The 23,453-nt window shown below is 39.3% G+C and overlaps 1 protein-coding gene across 6 annotated transcripts in view; it reads right to left on the reverse strand.

Moving 5' to 3' along the window:
* Positions 1-23,453, reverse strand: part of ESRRG (estrogen related receptor gamma) — a 633,249-nt gene that overhangs the window by 218,215 nt on the left and 391,581 nt on the right. The window lies entirely within an intron of this gene.

A 23,453-nucleotide genomic window follows, 5' to 3' on the forward strand; every position in this document is an offset into this window, starting at 1 on the left:
AATATGAAGTAGAGCTTAACATATGCAGTCCCACCGGCCCAGGCGCGCAGCCGATTGGGGGGTCTCCGCCCAATCAGGACGGAGGCGACTGGAGGCTGCGAGGCGCCGCGGAAGCAGGCAGGTACGGAGGGTGCAGAGACGCGAAGGGGCTGGCGACGGAACGGGAGAGAAAAAGAGAGCGAGGACCGGAGACCGAAACGCTGCCCGTAGATACTGGGCTCTGCCTTTTCTTTCTTTCTTTCTTTTTCTTTTTTTTTTTTTTTTTTTATCTTTTTTACTCCCTCCCCCCCCCCCGCCCCGGGAAGCGAGAAAAGAAACCTAACTAATTTAACCCTCTAAGCACTGGAGGGATGTGTCTTGGGTTTCTCACCTAAGATCTCTTATGCCTTGCACAGAAGAACTCACGCAGACTCTCAGTTAATTTGGGAAAGGATTCTGCGGAAGGTAGAGAATGAAGTTTGTCCTGCCGTAGTCTGTGTTTTATTCCACGGGAGGGGGCTCCTTCTTATTTAGTGCTGTACTTTCTCATTGATCCGTCATCATGTCGTTGCCTGTTTCCCTGATCTCTACTGGGCATTAAAAAAAAAAAAAAAAAAATCCAAGACACGCTTTCTAAATTGTTCGGGCATGTGAAGTGGGATCGTCATCTTTGAGGTGGAATGCAGTTTTACACAACTACAGAAGAGGAAAGCGTGCCTCAATGCAGTTTGCGAGAATGCCTATGTAAATTCTATGTGTAAACATTGCTTTACCTGCTTCTGTCTCTCTACCTATAGATATACAATGCATAGCTTTTCAAAACAAAGGTAAACAACTGCAGAACAAATTTGCTGCTCCAGTTTCAGGGGTGGGACCCTGAGGGCCGTAGGGTAAGTAGTACATTGAAACGTCTCAATGCACTTTGACAAAATAAAGACTGCTTTTTTCTTTTTTTTTGTAGGGAGAGCATTACTAACTGGTGCACTAAAAGTGTTCTTAATCATATACTTATTTCAATGTAAGCTTCCAAACTGGGAGACATATACAAGTATATATGATTTTTACCCCAAACGTCATCTTTCAAATAAAATGCAGTTTATATAATTATAACATATAACACACGCTGAATGCTTTAAAAAATCAACCCAGAAACATTTTGTAAATCATCACACAGTCTGGTCATTATAAGGACTAGTTTCAAACAGAAGTGCTTTTTAAAGAAAAGAGAATATAAGAGAAGGGTCTTTTTCCTCCAACAGTGTATAAACCTGTTTTTACTTTCCATATAACAAAGAATTTTCTTAAGTCCTATTTTTAAATACAGGATTTTTTATACTAGCAAATGTACAATGGAATAGCTACTAGCTATTTATGGCAAAGAGATAACTGCTACCTTATGACCCGAAATTTTGATATAATTCAGCTCTACTGCATATTAGTCCTACATGATAATAAATAGTATAATCTTTGAGATCAAAATAAATTAGTTGAGATATCCAGTCTGTGTTAAATTTACTAGATCAGAACTCAACTCCGTCTTTCAGCCTCTCAAATGTTCTAGGCCTTTAAAAAACAAAACACTAAACTAGAACAGCCGCATTAACATTCAGAATATAAAAATGCCAGATATGATTTGGTCCCCCCAACAGAAGAAAGCAATTTCCCTGCCATGTATTTAGCCATATCTAAGATATGGGCCTGATGCCTTTTATTTGTGGTCTAAATGCATACAAGTTTCTAGTGGAGAACTCACATAGCAAAAACTGTCCCTAAGAATACTATACAAAAGCAGGTAGTAAAAGCTTAATTACCAGTAGCATTATGCTGTCTATATTGTTAAATGTGAACTCAGCAATTAAGATGTAAATTTGGTTGTGAGCAGTGAATTAAAAGAGCTTTGAGATGTAGAAAATCCAAGTATTCTGCAGACACCTCGGAAGGAAAAAAGAGATTTGTCTATTCAATTGAAAATGAGACATGTAATCATTTTATAATTTTAAAAAAATAAATAAAAAGGCATTTGAAAAAGAAACATGATTTTTCTAAAATACAATAAAAGAAGTAGGGAAATATTGCTTCACAAAGACAGAAAAACATCTTTGGTTCAAAGATTCCTACCTTGATTTGTGAATAAACTAAAATTCTCAGGGTAATTAATAAATCCAGTTGCATACATTTTTTTAAAAAGATACAGCAAATAAAAGTTTCATTCTTATTTTGTCCAGGGACATTAAAAAAATAAAAATTATTTAATGTAATCAATGGATCTTAATGTACTCAGCACATTCAGATCTTGTACCTGTGCAGAATACTGCACTCTATTCAGTTTCTTTGCATTATCGTCCTGTGACAGGACCTGCTTATTACGCCTTTGAAATGGCCTTTTGAAGACAAGATTTGTAGTCAGTTATTTACAGATGGACGTTAAGTCACCACGTTTCATGAGAGTTATCTTTTATTTCCCAGAATTTTCTTACTTCTCGTAGGGTACTTATTTGACCCATTATGAACCATTTGACTGTGTTGGTATCTACTTTTAAACATATTTAGACTCATATTCATGTGTAAGTCTTTTTTCTGTGCTCACAGAGATCCATGTACAAACATACACGGTGTGGTCCCCACAGATCTTTCGCTAACTGTATTTCATCTATGCAAGGTGCAGTGTCCATTGAACAAGTTTTCTGAATGACCAGAGGTGCACTAGGTTTGTAGAGCTGGTTTATTTTCCCTCAGGATCAATGTGTCACCTCTACAAGTCAAGGACCTAAGATTACACCTACTGTCTTGAATCCAGTTTAACCAATTGAAACTAATATCGACTGCACTTAACTTGTGAGACAGCTTCCAGAATATTTTATAAACACACAGCATAGTCATCTCAAGAATCTTCCCTAGTCACAGAGCTTTTTCACCTTGAAGGAGGAAAGAGTGGATAATCACAAGAAATAAACACACCATGTGCAATATTGAGCATAAGCCTTTAAGAATCTCAACTACAAAGGATTTGGGGAAAATTTAAAAAAAGGCGAAACAAGTGAACAGATAAACAGCCTAGAATAAACACTTTTGCCCACCAGTCTATACACTTCACAGTCTTACCACAAGGAGTCTACCCAAAGCAGGATAAATGGAACCAGACAAAAGGATCCCTATGAGTGTTTCACAAAGAATATTAACAAATTAGTTAATATCAGTCTATTAGGCATCAGACTCAGGGTCCACACGCATAGTTTCAATCTCTTCTTCTTTAAACAATGCAGCTTAATATCCAAACAACTTCATTCTCAGGCCCCAATGAAAGCACAGACACCAAGCAGAAAATATCCTTCATTTCCATTTTTTGAAAGAATGAAATGGCAACAAACAAAACTCAAGTGCAAACAAAAGGTAAATTCCTGTTGTCCATACCAGACATTTTACTGTATTTGAGTCCGGAATCATTTCCTAAAACATTCTAACGGTGAATTCTTATGCTGCTAGAAGGTGATGAGAATGCTTAGTCCTGCTATCACTGCATGCTAATAGCTATTTTTAGTCCCCATCTTCCTTCTCTGAAAATTAACAGGACTCATCTGTATGAAAATGTTTATAGCTGCCACACTATTTCTGCAGCAAATCTTGATTTTATATTGCACATTTGCCATTTGTTAAATATTGCAAACTAAACAAGGCATCACAAATCTAGATTTTCAAATTGCCTTGTAATCTACTTTTGCGTATCTTTTCAAGACCATAAAACCTTTGAAAAGCTATTTAACTTTTGGAACCATCTTCCCTGCTGCCTGTGATATATCGTGTGTAGTATAATAGACTTTTACAAACTACTATCTTTAACTCCAAAAGAAAACCCACAAGGAACATCCCTGGAAAAAGAACCCTGAAGGACAAGCAGAGGCCTGGACCCCAGGTTCCCCTCTGCCCCTTCATGAGCTGTGTGCCTCTGTGTCGCTAGTTTCCTCATCTGTGCTTTGGGATTTTTCTTTTTATGCTATAAACCTGCTTCAGAAGACACCTTCCCACTGGGAACATAAAGACATCTTTCGAAGTCAGTATGACTACTTTATATCACCACCACACCTCTATCAATTCATCAAACCTCATTTTCTGTTGCCTTTCATTTCTAGGGCACAGACTTTGATATTTAAATTATTGTCTCGATTGGCAAGAAGCAATCATTTCTACTGAAAGTGATCACTTCCACAGAAACACTAATAAAAACCTTTCCTTTTGACAAACATCTTGTCCTATAAATCCATCCCATTCCCAAATTACTGAGTCTATGTAAAAAAAGCCCATTCTCTGGGGAGCGATTACCTCACCTCCATAATACACCAAACTCTTTTCCCAGTGTGTTTGTGAAAGTGTGGTGGTGGTGGCGGGGGGAATCAAAGGAAGACAGAGAAACTAAAGAGGCAATTCGGTTTCTGTTTAATTAATTCAGGATTACTTCATTTTCATTTTGTCAAGCTAATCATATACATGGTAAAATGTCAGTAAAAATTAAAGTATAAACTACAGTAGCTCCAACGGGAAAACTGACTCTAGTTACGTTGTATTTCCAACATACTTACCCTGATAAAATACCAACTGCATTTTTTCGTATCCTACAAGCTTCCTATAATCTGCATGGCATGTATTTCCAGAGCAATAGTTAACATTTTGAGATTACACGTTAATAAATGAGTTGCAGTTATATTCTTTCCTGAATGTTAAGCACCATGAGCTAAATGCAGAAAACATTCAAGGTCAATGTCCCGTTTTAGACCTTTTCAGGCAGCTGTAATATTATGATAATCAAGCTTAAAATATTCCTATAGAAAGAGTAAATTAGCCTTTTCACTTGAAAGATGATTATGATAAACAATAAACCTAAGAGAGGACGAAATCCCTATTTTTAAAAGCCATAAATTGTTGACTCAATCATGTGTGTGATCCTGTTGTCCAAAATAAAGGGTAGCTTAACTCTGAGAGGAAGGCGGGGGAGGGATGGAGAGAGAACAGGAGCAGAAGTGGAACAAATATGACAGATTTCAGAGTAAGCAATACTTGCTTTGATACTAGTAAAATGATCAAATTATCCATCTTAATCACTCCATTCAATGTATATTTGAAGCTAAAAAATGGATCTATCCATGACACATCAAAAAAGCGCAAAAGTATTTTTTTCCTGATATATTTGAACAACAACACTGTTTGAAACTCCTCTTTTCTTATTTGCTTCCATGAACCTTTTTGTCCATATTTTCCAAGGACCAGCATTTTTTTTTTTTTAAAGTGAGATATTCAGCATCTGGTGTCCATATAAAGAGGCTTAAAGAGGTGATTATGCTTTTTTTGGATCTTAGAACTCTCTGACACACTTCTGAGGTTCCTTTTCATAAATGAATACATTTGATAAAAATCTGCTTCCCCCAGCAAATGCGAATGAATTAGGACTGTGTGTGTTTGTCATGCCTGGCAGAAGTCAGGTGACTGTGGAAAGCCTCTGGCCAGATGGTAATGACCTACTCTGGAGTCATGCCTTGGCTTCAGATTCCAACTATGAGGGATAAGGCTTTGGACTTAAGAGTCACATCACCCACCTAAGTCTCAGTTTCTTCAGCTACTGAATGGGAGGAACAATAATAGCACCTTGTAAAATCATTATGGGGATTAAATGAGTTAAACCAATTTAGCACAGTATCCAGTCCTAGTTGGGGGGACCAAATGACTCAGTGGGCCAAGGACATTCCGGCTTGGGCCAGTTTTCCTAGCTTAAAAATTTACAGTGCTCACTCCTTACACTTTCAAAAGTGCAGGGAACTCTGTTCAATATTCTTTAACAACCTAAATGAGAAAAGAATTTGAAAAAGAATAGGTACATGTATATGTATAACTGAATCACTTTGCTGTATACCTGAAACTAACACAACATTATTCAATTATACTCCAATAAAAAATAAAAATTATAAAGAAATACCCAGCACCCAGCCAATAAATAAATCAATAAATAAATTTCTATCAAAAAAGAAGTGGCTCAGTTTAGAGCATTCATTTTACTGTCATCCTACACACAGGAAGCCCTCCATAAATGTTAACCATATTATTTTTAAATCTCACTAAATGAAAAACGAGATAGAAGAGACTGACATTGACAATCCATTTGGCCTTCATCTTTGACTAGTTCAAGGTACTTAATATAGAAAAGAAAATGAAGTGCAAATATTCCTCCAGTGACACTATCAGTAACTTTTGCCAGCAGATGATATGAACTGCTTGCTATAATACTGCCTCATATTACTGTTTTCATGTAATGAGTGGGAAAAATTAAGGTTGCCCCCTTAAAGCTACCATCACGTTTTGGGCCTGAACATGAGGAAGACAGACGTGAAAAGTTAAGTAATTCTGCCGACTCGCCAAAGCATTCAGTTGTACATTGTTTACCAGCAAGAAGGGGAGAGAGAAATTGCTCCTCCTTTTCTCTTTAAGACACTTCCCCCACAACCCTTCACCCTAGCGGGCCCATCAATAACAGCTGTTGATTTTATTACTATCCCTGGTACAAGCTCATTCACGCAGGAGTTCCTTTGATCAGATACCCCAAGGACTCAATTTCTTCACAAGGCTTTGCTCTTGTTACATTGAAGGGCCACTAATCTACAGCAGAACTGAAGGTCTGGGCCACGGGGAATTACAGGTGGGGGCGGGGAGACAGTAGGGATTTCAAGTTCAACCTGATTACCTTACAGGTGAGGAAAATAAGGCTCAGAGTGGGTAAGAGCCTTAACCCAGGTTACATACCCAGGTAGTAGAAAAGCTCCTATTAGAAAAGATTCCATTTTCTCCCCTTTCCAGTGCTAACATAGTAACAAGCTACTAATGTAACTCTCGCAATTGTTGACTATATACCAGTGCATAGAACTCTGGCTGAGATCGGAGCCCTCTAAGGTCAAAGGTCCCAAGTAAGAGCCAAGGGACATCTGATCCCAAGAGACAAATACCCAAGTGTATGTCCAAATTGTCCTCTACTTTCTCCAAAAGCTTAGAAAGATAAAAGAGAGTCACATATTAAGAAAAGAAGTGAGGACGAATTAGTAGAGAGAAATTCTCTTTCTTCTCCCCAGGTAATTAGGTGTCCTTTTAGAGAAAATTTGACTATCATTTCTTTTAGGGATCCAGTTTTTATTAAACGGCCACTCCTTTTCCCACTCTAACCCCTACCTAACTCTCATTAGTGGAACTGTACCAGCTTTGGTGGTGTCCCCAGGGCCAGTAATGGAACTTGGTAAACATTCCTGTCAATGTTATAGGAACACAAAGAATATGTTTTGGATGAGCGAATGAATGAATAAACTGGTGACAAATGTTATTAGTCAGTTTATTATTATTCAGTTTAAGAGAGGCTGCCAAATGGAAAGATTGGTGGGCAAAGATGCATGCTGAGGAATGCTTTTCTGTACTTCTTTTCTGTACTTCTTGCTTTTCTGTAATCCAGTTGGATTATTAGAGTAACGTAGGGAAATTTAAAAAGATAAGATGATTTTAAAACAGTAAATGGAGAAGAGGGAGGTAGAAAAAGACAAAAGGGAAGACAGGATGAGAGGTCACAGCCTGCTCTACCAACGTATTCTAGCATTTCCTCACCACTTATTCTTCGAAGAGTTAAAAAGGGGCAACTTGGAATGATCACTTTCTTTCTCATCTTTCTATTTTTCTGTTTTCCAAATATTCATATTGACTAAGTACTGGACAGTGAAAAAAAATATTTATTATCAAAACAAAAGCAAACAAATAAAGCTGCCATATTAGTACCTAAACCTGTGCCCCTTACCAGGGTGACATGGAAACATTTTCTTATTTAACCTGACAGAAATGCATCTAAAAATCATGATATCCCAGATATGTCCTGAAAACAAATACTTCTTTTATAAAAGCATTCAAAACTGGCCCTTGTATGCAAGATACAATTTTCGATACTAAGGATTCCAGGGCTTCCTTGGTTGGTTAAATGTGGACAAGGGTCCCATGAAGGGCCACACGTCTTCTATTTCTATGTGGTCTTATGCTGGAGCAGTACAGAACGCTGAATCCTTTCAGCAAGGATTTCTCTTCTTACGGGAGAGGAAGAAGGGAATTAATTCATCAGCAGAAAAAGGCAAAGGTCTTGCCTCTAGGCCACGTTCTACCTCTCTTTGCTGCCCATAATTCTTTAACCAAGTCCTGTGTGTTCTGTTTGGTGGTTTCATTCCAAGAGGAAGACATAGATGAGAACATACAACTTTGCGTCCTATCAGAGACACCCAAAAAGAATCTTCTAGAAAAACACACTCTCGATGCAAAAGAGAGTGAGACAAAGAATTCCTTTCTCATCTGCTAGTAGATGATAATAACAGGAATGGTGACAGGGAGGCGGACATGAGGACAATACTCACATTAAAACCCCGGGGGCTCTTATCTCACCTGTAGTTTGTCCCTCAGTGCACAGCTATTTGTATCACAAGCTTTATCCAATCAAACTTTGTGTTACAGAAAAGCAAGTAACATAATTAAAGACACCGTTTTTTTCTGGAGTTCAGTTACCACTTGAATTAGAAAACTAAATAAATCAAAGACGATCTTCATTAGTGAGAAAAGAAACAGATTAATTCGCCCTTCGATAAGTTGGAACACCAAATAAAGAAGTAACATTTAACAAAGGAAGAAGGTTTTTCAATCTTCACAGCTTTAAAATACAGCCAGGTAGAAAAGTTTAGCTGTTGAGAAAATCTTCTAATATAATAGGTAGAATAGCTAATATTTTTGCTATAATTTAACATTAATAAAAGCTGTTTCACACAAGCATCTTTTGTTCCTCACAGCAACACTGTGAAACAGGGAGAAACTCTATTATTATTATCCCCATTTTATAGATGACAAAAATGAGGTCTGAAGAATTTATTTGATTGCCCAAAGACATTTGGTTGTTAGGCTGCAAAGTCAGGACCTGAATTTCTTGTTTTTTAACTTCTACATCTCTTGTGCTCCTAATCTGTTTCCCATAAATCTTGATGCATCCTCTTAAAAAAGACACACAGGAAGTATGGAAAATCATTCGCTAGTATGCATTTTTGTCCACCAACAAATAGTTTTGTTTTAGGAAAGTGGAATAAACTTGCTTCCACCAATTATACACCTTATTCTTCCTTTCTCATTGAGGAAACACACCTTTTGGATGCCTGATCTGTACTGCCCTGTGTAAGTTTCCTGGGATAAACACATATAACCCTGGTGAGAATTTAAAGTACAAAAAGGAAAACTGAAGTCTCATTTTCCCTTCTCTGTCAACTGGTTTCACTCAGAAAGCTTTGGTCTACCTCCTCATTGATTAGTTTCTCTACCTCAAGTTTCACAGTAATGCAACCATAGTCTAATTCTAGAATATCTAAGCCAGGGAAAAGAGACCTAAGAAGGAGCAAAACGATTCTTCATTTAAAAAGAAGCAACAACAATTTGTAAAGATTTAAACGAAGTTTAAAAATCACCTTATTTGCCTGGAATGTTTCCAAGATTTCCTCATTAGTAAAAAAGAACTGTGATCAACCTATATAATGTAATAGCGTTATAAACATCAGCATTCTTTTCTGAATTATCCTATTTTACCTCTCAAATCTTTCCAGAATTCTGTAGAAGGGGACTGCATTGCATACTGCCAGGTGCTCCTGGGCCTGCGTACATTATTGCTAAGAAGATCTTGGAAGGAAACATGGCCAAATTTTGTTTTCTCTATTAGCAAAGATGATTAAATGAGATAATATTAGCTTTAATGGGCTCTTTCTGTGGTTAGAGCTTTCCAGTTCAGCCCCACCATTGGCCTCATTTCCATCGATTGAGCAGTTAGTCCTATTCAATTATTCAATCCCAATCAATATTTTGAGATGTACAGAATGTAAATGTAAACATTCTGTTTATTTTTCACCAGACTTAATTCCTGTACTTTTACTGGGGGAGAAAGTTACATATTTATAAATAAACTCTCTAGTATTGCAAAGAAAGTGTTCCTTTCCTTTAATTCTGGCTCTCATTTGGTCAGTGTTTAGCGGTGTTTAGCAAAACCATCCACAGGGTAGACAGAACACCCTTCCAGTCCTCTGAGGCTACCTGAGATGCCTCTTCCTCTCTAAGCCTCCTTCAGGGGTCCCCAGGCAGAATCAATGGCTCTCTTTTCTGTGTCCCACAATGCTTTGCACTAACGGGTCTAACTGGCTTGTATCAAGGTAGGTTGTCCTATGTCTCTATGCTTCCCATTTAGTAATTTTCTTGATGGGCTTTAATCATCTGGGCTCTGTCTAGTACTGTAATCTGGACATTTAAGGCCTCAATAAATATTCTCCCAAGAGATAGCTGATTTGGGCAAAAATTGTCACATTCATGCGGATTGATTTTTTTCTTTTTTTTTTGTAAATGAGTTTCAATGCTTCTCTAAAGAAATCCTGCCACTATTTTAATGGGGCTTATATATTTATTCTTCCACAATGAACTACTCATTAAATGAAACTGTATCTTGACTTATGAGGGAAGGAGTATTGTTATTGCTGAATTCCAGCCCCCTCACCCCACCCAGTAGATAAAAAGAAAAGGTTGACGGTATTTTTTAGTATTCACTTTCTACTTAAGAAAGGATTGCACAGTGGTGGCAAAACCCTGCCTTCTCCTTACCTTTGCCATCCATGAGAAAGCTTCTAGAACAACTGTTTACAAGTTTTGAATCCTTAAAATCATATTGGTAAATAAATCTACAACCTTAGGTGACAAAGAGTGGTCTCAGTTGAGTGAATTATTTACCTAAGAGCTTGATTCTCTGCGTCACTGTGCTCATCTCTTCTCGAGAAAGACAACAGGAAGAAAAATTCCCAAGGGGCAGCTCCTGCTGTATTAATGAGTCACCTTTCTAGACTGTATAATCCATCCAAAATCTGATGCTTCTAAAGCGCTGACGAGAATTTTAACACCAATAGTTATCCCCTCAAGTTAAAGTCAAGCTGAATTTTAGGGGAGGAGTAAGAATAAAATCTCTGAAGTTCCCCCATCTTGCGCAGAGATGTGAGACATTGTGGAAAGAGCACTTGAGGAGCAAGTGTTCTTCTCCATCATCTGTGACCTTGGGGCTGGCCTTTCATCTCATCGGGCTTCCGTGAATAACGGCATTGGATTAGTGCAGTGGTTCTCAAAGTGTGGAGCCCGGACTAGCAGAATCTGCATCAACTGCAAGCTGGCTAGAAATGCAAATTCTCAGGCCCCGCCCTGGACCTACTGAACTGGAGATCTGGGGGAGGGGGACTGGACCTGAGAAATCCATGTTGTAACGAAACCTCAAAGTGATTCTGGTACCTAAACGTGAGGGCCACTGGGCTAGAGGATCCCTATCGGATGCACTGAGCCTAATGAATAAAGTCACACAAAACAAAGCCAAAATAAGCAAATAAATACACTGCTGCTGACTACTAAGGCTAATGCCCAGACATGACCGCGGCTCTCGAGCTTTAAGAATACTCTAAATTCCGTTCTCTTTTCAGTTAGTGTAGGTAAACTTTTTTAACTCAGCAGTTTACGCTGCAAGATCTGCAGTAAAAACCTTAAAATGGTGAGAGAACACGGCCTTCCCTGGTGGCGCAGTGGTTGAGAGTCCGCCTGCCGACGCAGGTGACGGGTTCGTGCCCCGGTCCGGGAAGATCCCACATGCCGCGGAGCGGCTGGGCCCGTGAGCCATGGCCGCTGAGCCTGTGCGTCCGGAGCCTGTGCTCCGCAACGGGAGAGGCCACAGCAGTGAGAGGCCCGCGTGCCGCCAAAAAAAAACTGTGAGAGAACAATATGGTGACTCAGAGAGGAAGGGTCTATATATATCAGCGGTTTGAAAGCTCTTGATTCCCCAGGCTACACTTCAGCCAACCAATTTATAATCTTTGGCATCAGGAGTTTTTAAATCTCCTGGTGAATTCAATATGCTGCCAAAGTTGAGACTGGAGAACCACTGGTAAATTGCTTAGCACAGGACCTGTAATCATTATTTTACCATTATTGAACCATGTAAAGGAAATGTAAGTGAAAGCATCCAGTTGCCTATGGGATGGCTCAGGTGCAGTCCTGGTTCCTCAGCTTATTGGCAAGCACCTGAATTATTTCGTCTTAGCGTTATCACCTGCAAGAACAATTAACAAGAGGGGAGAGAAGATAAAAAATACCTGCACTGCTTACTTCACATGGTTATTGTAAACACAGACGAGATCATGTAAATCCAAGGCCACTGTAAACTACGCACATGTAAGAAAAGATTATTCTTACATACACCCCGTAAACACGATTTCTAACCTACAGACATCTCAGTAGCCTATGTTACATGTCAAGTCACTAAATGCAAGTGACTTCTAGACCTTCAGCTGGTCCTGCCGAAGAGGAATCACCTTTTTTGTTGTTGAGACCATGCTAATATCCCAAAGCCCAAGGATAATCATAGAATGAGAGAATCTGGATCCACACTAAAATCACCTGGGGGGTTGACAACTATAGAAGCTTGAGTCTCACCCAAATTCCCTGAGTCAGAATCTCTGAGATCCACACAGTGCTATTTTGGGGAAGAGGTCCACTGGTGATTCCAAACTGCAAGCAAGATTGAGAAAGAGAGAAAAAAGAGGTGCCATTAAGCAATGGGAAAGTGGCTTAGGGTACACTGAAAAGCATTTGTGGGCCTCGAATTTTGTGTGACGTAATGCTGAGGAGCTAAATTTTCACAGACCCATCCGTTTATGAAATTTAACTAAAATGAGTGCAATACCGCCAAGCATCTAGGAGAAAACAGTGAACCACGTGTTCTGTCACTGAGGTGCTCAGTATCATTTAAAAGTCTACCTTAACACAGTGCTTCAGAATAAAAACAGATGTGAAACGCTTAAAATATTAACGTGGGATCATAAACAATAACATTTATTCTTCATTTTCTTCCTTAAATTCTTAGGCATCGTTTGAATGGTTTCACAGCAAATGTGGATGATTTTTCTCACAGATGATAACGGCCAAATGGAATTTAATGTGGGAGAAAAAAAGTAGAATGAGTGGGGGGCACAACAGTAAACAGAGATACCAGATGCCAGAGCTGAGAGGTAAAAAAACAGCTCCCTTATAAGGAAAAAGTTCTAGAACTTTCAAACTCCTGGCAGATTCCTGAACATACAGCCCCATATCTCACTTCTCTCTGCTTTTCCCCAGTCCTTCTGTTTAGCAAAATCCTACTTATCCTTAATATTTAGTTCTCCCTGGGGAGATCAGAGGAAGCTTCTTATGGGACAGAGACCCCAGCATTCTTCTAACACCTCCAGTAACCAAATGCTGTTGACTTTTTCCTTCTATTTGCCTGATTTTCCCATGACTATAAGCTTCTTGAGAATAAAACTTGTGTCCTATTCATCTTTATAAATAATCCCAGCTTCTCAGGACAAGTGCACAAAAGGTGATCTCCAAAGACTCATTAAACCAAACTAAAAAGCTGCCTGGCTGTGTGAAACATGAAGGAATTCCTAAAAGGGCAAGAATAAGATGTCGTAAAATTATAGCTTTAGTTTTTAAAATAATTTTTAATTATTAAATTAAAATGTTTAAGACTTTTTTTGATGCGGACCATTTTTAAAGTCTTTATTGAATTTTGTTACAATATTGCTTCTGTTTTATGTTTCTTTTGGTTTTTTGGCCATGAGGCATGTGGGATCTTAGCTCCCTGACCAGGGATTGAACCCGCACCCCCTGCATTAGAAGGCGAAGTCTTAACCACTGGACCTCCAGGGAAGTCCCTAAGTTAAATTTTTAATAATTTTCTTTTAGCAAAGAAGCTTCCTGTACATAAAGTGCCTTCGGTGATCTTTTGGGCTTTCTACTTGAGGTTGAGGAGCAGAGCTGCCCAGGGCCCTTGCCCAGTGGATTTAAATAGTAGGTGCTTTGAGATGCTAATTCTTGATTCTCTAGGGACTGGCATATGTGATCTATACAGGTGGTTCTCAAAGTGAAGCATCCCTGTTACTTGGAAACTGCTCATGACAATTTCAGACCCCAACTGGAGAAACCCTGAGCGCGGGGCCCAGCAATCTGTGTCTTATCAAATCTTCCAGGCGATTTTAATGCATGTTCAAGTTTGAGACCCCCTGGTTCAAAAGAAAGGATTTCGAAGAAAAATGAAAAAGCAACCTCTTTTCAAAGTCAGTTTCTATCTGGGCCATGGAGTCCCAAGCTCACATGAGCAAGTGTTTCAGAACAGATGAAGACACAGCTGCACTTAAAGTTCCCACTTCTGGCCCCTTAGGAGAATGCAAATAACAAACCTGTCTCTTTTCGGCACTCTATCCAGCCAGCTGTCTTCATCCTTCACTATTTTTCCCTGTAGATTGTCTTGTAAATGTGGCCACATCTTAAGTCTTCACTGACTCCTGACCTCGGGAATGTTAGCCCCTTCCCGGCTGAAGAACACCCTTTGGATCACTGACTTGCTATATTATTCTATGTTTAATAGGCCTGACCTGTGCAATATTTTTTATCTGGCTATAGTCCTATCTCTAAATTCTCTATTTTGAATGAATACTGATTTTGTGACATGAAGCCTGCTATATAATGAAATGCAAACAATGAAAAGACTAAATCAGTTTACAAAAAATCTATTTGTCAAACAGCGTGGCAATGTTCCCAATTTAGTCTGGGCCGTTCATGCAGCTCTTGATAAGGGAGTTAAAAACATAGCTGTTCGCCAAATGAAAATAAAAGCATCTGCATCGCAGATATATTTTCCTTTCAAAAGTCTTTGTTGTAACTTGTAGCTAATTAAATGCCCTCACATGAGATGTACACACACAGCAAAATCAGAGAATTTTCTTAACAAGGGAGCTTGGGTTAAGAAAGAGAGCAACGCTAGCTTACTACATACATCCTTATATTACATTTACATTTCTATACAGCTTCATCAGCCTGACAGAAAAAAGCAGAAGGGGAGGGCTTTTTTGTTCAATTTTGGACTAGAGAGATTTCTAAGCCCTGCAAAGGAATGTGCTTAACATTTAAAAAAAAAAAAGAAGAAAGAAATAGTAACCCTGCCTTAGATTTTTGTAGAAAAATAATGCTTTCCACACACCTTTCTACATACCCAGCTGAGTAACTAAAAAATGATTGAGAACTTAAAAGGTTCAAATTTTTATTTGTAACTATTTTCTTCACTCCTAGAGCTTATTTGCAGGCAGAGGTGTTCCGTATTAAACTTGACATTTATTGGAGTGGTTTTGAACTTACCATGTCACACTTATCAATATGGGATTTAATATAGATTGATATTCTTTAGTTTTTCCACCTTCTGAATGTAACTATTTCATTGGTCAGAATTTAAAGTGTTAATTTTCAGTTGAAAAATATTTGAATCGTATAAAAAATGGATTCTCCAATATAACTGGCACTGAGTTATCACAGTTTCTAGCCTGTGCCTTCTCTCACAATCCTGTCCCCCTATGGGAAGGCTGTCCCACATAACAGAATCACATGGAACATAAAAACAGAACACTGTCCACACAGAGAAGCTGTTACTAGAGAACTGAATGCTCTTTGGGGTCAGTGTAATATATAATTATTTCTTTATATCTGGTCACCATCCTATGTCACTACACACGTGGATGCCCACAGCCCTGGCCCAACACACCTACACATCTTTTTTCACCTGGAAACTCAGAAAGATCACCTCCTCCCTGGAGGCATCTCTTATTGTGCCATCCTTTTGTGTTTTCATATCTGTTGGTACATAAGTGTATCTCTCCCGTTAAACTGTGAGCTCCTTGAAGGCAGGCACCCTGTCTTAATCATCTCCAAAATGCTTGGAACACAGTTCAGGGCCTGGCAGAGAATAGATGTTTAACAGCTGTCTATGGAATAAATGAATAAACACAAGCATAACAGGGCACCTGCCCTTTGAGCTTTGAATTGTTACTGTTACGAGAGACAGTAATTTATACAACCCTTTTAGTCATCAAAAAAATACCACGATTTTGCATATGAGTGCTTGGAATAAATTTGTATGTTTGTAAGACCTGTTGATTCCAACCTTAAATCATCTCTGTGTTCTCAAAGCTTTCTGCCTGAATCTCCTAACTAGTGGTTTAACTGATCTCCCTCCCTCCATTTTTCTACATCTTTCTAATCCAACTCATGCTGTTCCCAAGCACTGCACCCCATGTTATCCATGGCTACACAACAAAACCAAGATTTCTGTAACCTGAGATTCAAGTCTGTTCACAATCTGACCTAAATCCTCTTTCCTAGCGTATTTCTCACATTTCTGCTTCTAGAAACCTAGGGATGACAATCCCAGATTAACCCGGACATATGGAACGCACTCCTATTTCCAGGAGTTGTTTTTTTTTCTCTTTTCTTTTCTAAAAACTTATTTTTGGCTGTGTTGGGTCTTCGCTGCTGCGCGCGGGCTTTCTCCAGTTGCAGCGAGTGGGGGCTACTCTTCCTTGCGGTGCGTGGGCTTCTCATTGCGGTGGCTTCTCTTGTTGCGGAGCACGGGCTCCAGGCGCACGTGCTTCAGTAGTTGTGGCACACGGGCTCAGTAGTTGTGGCACGTGGGCCCAGTAGTTGTAGCACATGGGCTTACTTGCTCCGCAGCACGTGGGATCTTCCCGGACCAGGGCACGAACCCATGTCCCCTGCATTGGTAGGCGGATTCTTAACCACTGCGCCACCAGGGAAGTCCCTATTTCCAGGAGTTTTGCCCCAGCTCTTCCCACCACCCCTCTGCAATGCTCTTCATAGATGTGCTACGTCTTTCCAAAGTAGGGTTAGAGCCTTAGGAAAGGACATGGCCAATTCTCCTTGCGAGAGGGGAGAGGAGGTAGCAGGTTTTCTGAGCTAAGCCTTAAAAGATAGTTGGAGGAGGAAGGATTCAGGGTACGTGTCTCTTTAAAGACAGAAGAGAAGCATAGATAGAATCACAGTTCTTCAACAGACTGGAAGCTCCTTGAGGACAGGAGCTGCCTGGCTCATCTTAATAGCCCCAATAGTACCTATCAGAGTGCCTTGTATGCAGAAGTTGACCAACAAATATTTTTCTAATGAGCCTTTATCCATTCCTGCACTAACTCCCTCCAAACCTTAATATGATATCTCGCATATAGTAGGTACTCAATAAATATCAGTTAAATGAATGAATGACTTCGTAATCTTTCAGTTCTTTGAAAAATGCAAAAGTGGGGAAATGGACAGAGTGAATAAAATTTCAGTTGCTAGAAAAAATTCTTAAGAAGAAACGTTAATGGTTAGGAACACAAAATATGCGTATTTTGTTTACACACCAAAAATAAACTGTATTTAAAAACTAGTTAAAATGTTGTATTCACATCGCCCTCTGGTGTTGGACTCTCCCAGAAAACAAAACAAAACAAAACAAAACCTCAAAATTATAGTTTGGGAAGATTTTTCTCTCAAAAAAAAGGATTCTACCTTTCGTGGTAAATGCAGCATGTAGTGTTGAATGAGAAGAGTAGTGTCTTTCAACTTTGCTCCAGTTATGAATTCTTAACTCCAACAAGGTGTGGAGCCTCCAGTATATTTGCTGAATGGAGTGAATTCCTCCTTTTGCCAAAGTCACAAGCTTACCATGAGAGTCATTAGAGCCCAAAGGAATAAGGCTGCTAGCTGTACAACAAGGCTTTGCAGGAAAGGTGTGCTTTAAAACCGCATCAACCCCTTCCTTGGTGGCACAGTGGTTAAGAATCCGCCTGCCAATGCAGGGGACACGGGTTCGAGCCCTGGTCCGGGAAGATCCCACATGCCGCGGAGCAACTAAGCCCGTGCGCCACAACTACTGAGCCCGCGTGCCACAACTACTGAAGCCCACATGCCTAGAGCCCGTGCTCCGCAACAAGAGGAGCCACCGCAATGAGAAGCCCGCACACTGCAACGAAGAGTAGCCCCCGCTCGCCGCAACTAGAGAAAGCCCGCACGCAGACAAAAATTAAATAAATAAATAAAAATAAAAATAAAACCCCACCAAGACATGACTGTGCACCAGTAGCATACAATGAAAGTTTATCCCTTTGGCAAATTTTGCCAAGTATGAGAAAAGTTGTTGGGCACAGAACAAAAGTTCCAACACAGGAACAATCTATTCATCTGCTATTAGTTTTAAGAGAGAGTGCCAAGGTGGCTGAAATAAAACAAAACACCATCCTCAAAGTGACTCTTGGTATCACGAAGAGAACCCTGGAATAAATATCTCATAAGTATTACAACCATTTTTTTGGCTATGGTATAGAGTTCAGTAAATCCCTCATATTAAAAATATAAAGTTATTGGTCTTCAGGGTAATTTAAGTTGGAGAGCTGGTTTAAGTTTTCCCAAAACTAAGAGTATCTTTGAAAGAAGTCTTAGACCCAGAAACACGAACTAGAAACAGATCTTAGCATGATTCCTTTTCATTGTTTGCGTAGGAAGCTGATCGCCACAAAGAGCTTTAACCACCTTTATCGTCTTCACTGTCACCGCCATCATCATTACTGTGGGTACCGGCATTGTCATCACCATCAAAGTTGCTAAGTATCACAGGTTTATGACGTGCTAGGACCATGCTCAACAACTGACATAATTTAGCTCATCTGAAGCTCACAATAATCTTCATAATATGCCAATTTTATCGAAACTGAGGCTGCATAACTTCCTGCACCTTCCGTATGAGCTAAGTGGCAAAAACAATTCTAACCCTGCTCATGGGACTCTTAACCTGTGCTATTAACCGTTCTATTTACTACCATTAGGTACCAGCCCTGCCTTTACTTGCAATGGCTCTGAATATGGTGCCACGTGGAGTGTGGTTCTGTTCATTAATTTGCTGCATCCCTCCTTTTATCCAAGGTGCTGATAGGAAGGCTCGAAAGGGTTAAGTGCTTGAAGGGAACAAAGTTAAAGAGATCAATCTTGGGGGTTCCAAAAAAAGAAAAAAAGAGAGATCAATCTTGGGTGGAGAAGGAACCATGAGGGAGTAAGAAATGCACTGTCTGCTAGAGTCTCTTTTACTTTGTGTCTGAACAAATGGCAATACAATAAAGAATACCAAACTTCAGGGCATCAAATCAATTGACTTATTTATACTATATTCGGCAAGCATTTATCACATTGTTGTTAGCACTGCACTAGGCACTAAACAAAACATTTTCACACCAGAGAAATGCAAGCCCACATCCCTTCCTTAGAAAGTAAACATCAGCAGTACTATATTCATAGAGTAACTCCTCGGATGTTTGAATCAAATCTTTGATCTCATCTGAGTCTGGTCCTGAACACTTGGGTATGCACACACACACACACATACCCCTCTCAACATACTCCTGGAAGCAAAGGTCCAACAATGCCAGGAATCCATAAATTTTAGTAGAAGACTTTCAAAATACCTGCAACAATTTTTTAAAAAACGAGTTTAAGAAATGCACACACACAGGACGTATAGAGGTTACTCCTACCTCTCACCATCTTTATTCCTGGCAATGCATGCTGTGTTACCTACGAGTAGTCTCTTTTTGGCTACAAATGTGTCCCATCTTCCATCTGTTCTTCTAGCAATGCTGCTGGCCTACTGCCACTGCAGCGACATCAGCCTTCATGATGTCATCTGACTAGGTTTTCTCCGGTACCCGTTTGTTTCACTCTCCAGGTGAGATCAGGCAAGTATAGTTTTCTGTCATTTTCTGAGCAGGTTTTAATTGGGGTTCCATATTAGCAAAAGTTTCTGCTCTATTTACCAGAGCTTGCAGCCTACTTACCTAGGGTCAAAAAGAGAATCTAAAGTTCCTCAAGAAATCGTTGGCTGAGCCATCGAGGACTTGGCACAGGGCCTGAAGTTTCCTTTTATAACCAGTTATCATTTAGAGGTGTGTCTATTAAAGATACACCTCCCTGAATTGTCCCATCTTTTTTTGAATTTTGCTTTCCCTTCTTTCATTTATTTAAGACATATTTATCCAGTACCTGCTCTGTTCCAGACACTGTGTGAGACCCAGGGATCTCTACTCCCCTTGAGGTGAAGGCTGGGTTCCCCGCAACTTTCCCTCTTCAAGGATCTCACTGCAAATAGTCGTGCAGGCTGGGTAGACAATTGGTTAGAAGGTTCCTAAGTTTCCAAGTCAGCTCTGTTCCTTACTAGGTGTTTGTCCTTGGGAAAGTTACTTAACCTCTCTGTAGTTTCCTTACTTATAAAGGACATTTCTATTTCAGTCTTCCCCGTAGGACAGTTACCTGTGTACTAAACTCATTCGGTAAATTATGAAGAGGTATGCAAATATAAGGCGGTATTACTATTTAATACAGGGTTTGATGTAGGTTTAATGTGGAGTTTATGTTAAAGAAAAATGGAAAACGTTTGTCCAGCACCTACTATGTCTCAAGCACTGAGCTGTGTGCTTCCATATATTATTTTGGTCAACTGCAAAACAGTTTAGTGAGGTCGAAATAACAACAGCATTCTTTTATTGTGTGATTACCTAATTTAATATGAATAGTATATATATGAGTAGATATTATGACGATTCCATTTTATGAAGAAATGAAAAGAGGGAAATGAAGCACAGACATTAACTTAGCCAAGAAAACCCAGCCAGTGAGTTTCAGAACCAGACTATGACCCCAGGACCTCTGTCTCCAGAGACTACAACTCTTTCTGCTACAAAGCATGCTTATCCTGGATGGGAAAAGAATGTAAGGTAGGCCCAGGCTAGGCTGAATGACAGAAAAATAATACCAAACTGATAAAATGTTAATCCTTACAGGCAAAATGTTCTAATTGGCAAAATATTAATTTCACGTATACGGTGTTTTATACCCCAAAGAGTTTGGTATCCACGTAACTGAAAATTGAAAAATATCAAAGCCAACTTTTAAAATAATTCTTTGCTTAAAGTTCTTAATTTTCATAGCATTCTTTCTTGCCTGATAATAGAACAAGAATTGTATCGCTTGAAAATGTAGATAGATTTACTAATTGTAAAGGTATCACTTGGAACATTATATAATTTATTTACATTCTGTAGCTGACAACTGGCCTGTGTAAAGAGGCCTGTGGTAAACTTCTGATGAAAGAATAAAACTTCCCAGAGTCCTCACCCTCTACTTTGGAGATCTTTGAGAGTTATCAAATGCTAATAAATAAACAAAAATTGGTCCCTAATTCCAAAAACTGTATACTTATCCAAAAAATGAACAACACACACACACACACACACACCATTCTGCTTTGTTTTGTGTCATGCCTGTTTATATATAATTCTGAACATTTTCCTTCAAACAGCCTAATTTAACTTAAAATTTTTTCTTCACCGTATTCAAAAGGCCTTAGATTATTAGCAATACTTATCAGTATGACTTCGCAAAGGAAACCTCATCTGAGAACCCATAAAAGGAGCTTAATGGAATTGATACATTTAATAGTCCTAACGTTTCATTTCATTCATTTCTAGCACAAACATATCACCTTAAAGCTTCCAAGATCCTTGTTCACACATAATCTCATTTAGTCCTTTTGCCTATTTGTGAGATTCACAATGTTAGTTTTCTAGATTCTGCAATAAATATTCTGAGAGGTTATTTAAATTGTCTTGGAACATACCAACCTGTAAGTGGCAGAGACAAACTCCAAGGTAATGACCCCGATCCCATCAGGGTCCCCCTGTCTGCCTCTGCACCCCCTTCACGCTTCCACCCCACTCTGTGGCAAGACCATGTGATAAAAATAAAAATAACGACAATGAAGTATACCTCTTTGTCCCAGTGCTGGGTCCTCACAAGATCATCCACACAGCTCCATTCCTTTGCAGGGCGTCTTTATATCATCACAATGATGTGATGCAAGGCTGAATCCCTTTCCCCTCCCCCGCCCCCAACCTCACACCTACCGGCACAGTTTCTCTCTGATTTCTCCAGATATGTCTGATACAGGAATGTAGAAGAACTGGACCTTTGGGTGCAACCACTGAACTTCTTTCTAAACTAGATATTATAATTTTGTCAAACAATTTATAAATGCTTAATACCAGAATATCTATGAGTAGCCTCTCTTTAATTCTGGTTCTACTATGAACAATTTGGGTGAGTTTGGGCAAATTATTCAATCTCTTTAAGCCTCCGTTTACTGACTTCACAGTGAGAAAAATGGATCAATTTAGACTAAGAGTCTAAACCCCCAAATATTATTAGCCTTTGAAAGTATATTTGGCATAATTCAAGAAACACCAGTGCTTGGGAGGCCAAAAAACATGATTAATGAGAAGAGTCCAATAAATGTTTACCTTTACTTTGTGTATAATGTTGCTTAATCCATCAACCCCACTTTGCTTCAGTTTCCTGCAACTGAACTAGAAAGGGGATTGTATAAAGATTAATTCTATGATGTCGGTAACGTGCGCTTTGAATAATAAATACTACTAAGATACAGAGTCGTTACTCTTCAAATAAGGAAAACTTAAATCTGTGCATTGGAAGAGGACTATATTGGGATACAATTATTGATTTATAAATATGGGTTAGAAAAGAAGAAGTTTTTTTGAGGCAGAGAGTAAAGCTGAAATTTACCATAAAGAATGAAGCCTCATTCATTGAGGCTGTAAATGTACATCCTTAATCAAGGCCTGCTCAGAACAGGTTACAAGTATCACGTTTTCTTAATCCGCATTACCCGGATAGGAAAGAAATGGCCATACTGTGATACCAAAATGCCAAACTACTCTAATTTGACTTATTTTTTTTTATCCAGAATTAGCAGAAGATGGAAAACATAGAGAATAGTCAAACGTTTTCCCAACTGCAGAAGTAAACATTTTCCCAGTAATTTCAAAGAATTTCAAATGTGGCCTTGCTTCTCTTGCTCTAATTTTTTTTTTTCTTTTTTACTATCAGTACCAAACCAAGAGTCTGAACCTTAATAGAGCTATTTATATAGGCTGCTTTCCAGCTTAATGCAGATTTTTCAAATTTCTTCTGCAATGTGCTCTATCTAAACACACAGGATCCTCTAAGTCTTGCTCTAGTGCTTGCTTAGGGTACGCATGTTAAGTTCATGAACTTTTGGCCAATTCACAATTTCCTCTTCCTTATGGGAAACACAAGTTGTCCCTGGATTAATAAAGTGATAGGATTTGGGAAGATGTTGTAGATCGACCAACTTTTTCAAACTGACTTTAATCAAGTGTTGTTAATGTGGGGAAGGGTGATCCCGAGCCTGGCAAGGAGAGCAAGCCCACAAGTAAACAAAGTGGGGCTCGCAAACTAGAAGTAATCATGAGATGTTCCATGCGAGCACCGTCCCGCTGGGGCGAGCACCGTCCGCTGGGGCGAGCCCCGCATTCTTGCAAACGAGGGCAGAACCGGACAGTGACACATCCAATTATGCCTACGCTTATGCGTTGGCAATCTTCAGCTGCCTATTTTCAAAATAGGAAGGCACCTGCTTAAAT

The sequence above is a fragment of the Monodon monoceros genome, unplaced genomic scaffold (assembly GCF_005190385.1).
Source record: "Monodon monoceros isolate NGI ecotype Baffin Bay Population unplaced genomic scaffold, NGI_Narwhal_1 Super_Scaffold_18, whole genome shotgun sequence".
Taxonomy (NCBI): Eukaryota; Metazoa; Chordata; class Mammalia; order Artiodactyla; family Monodontidae; genus Monodon; species Monodon monoceros.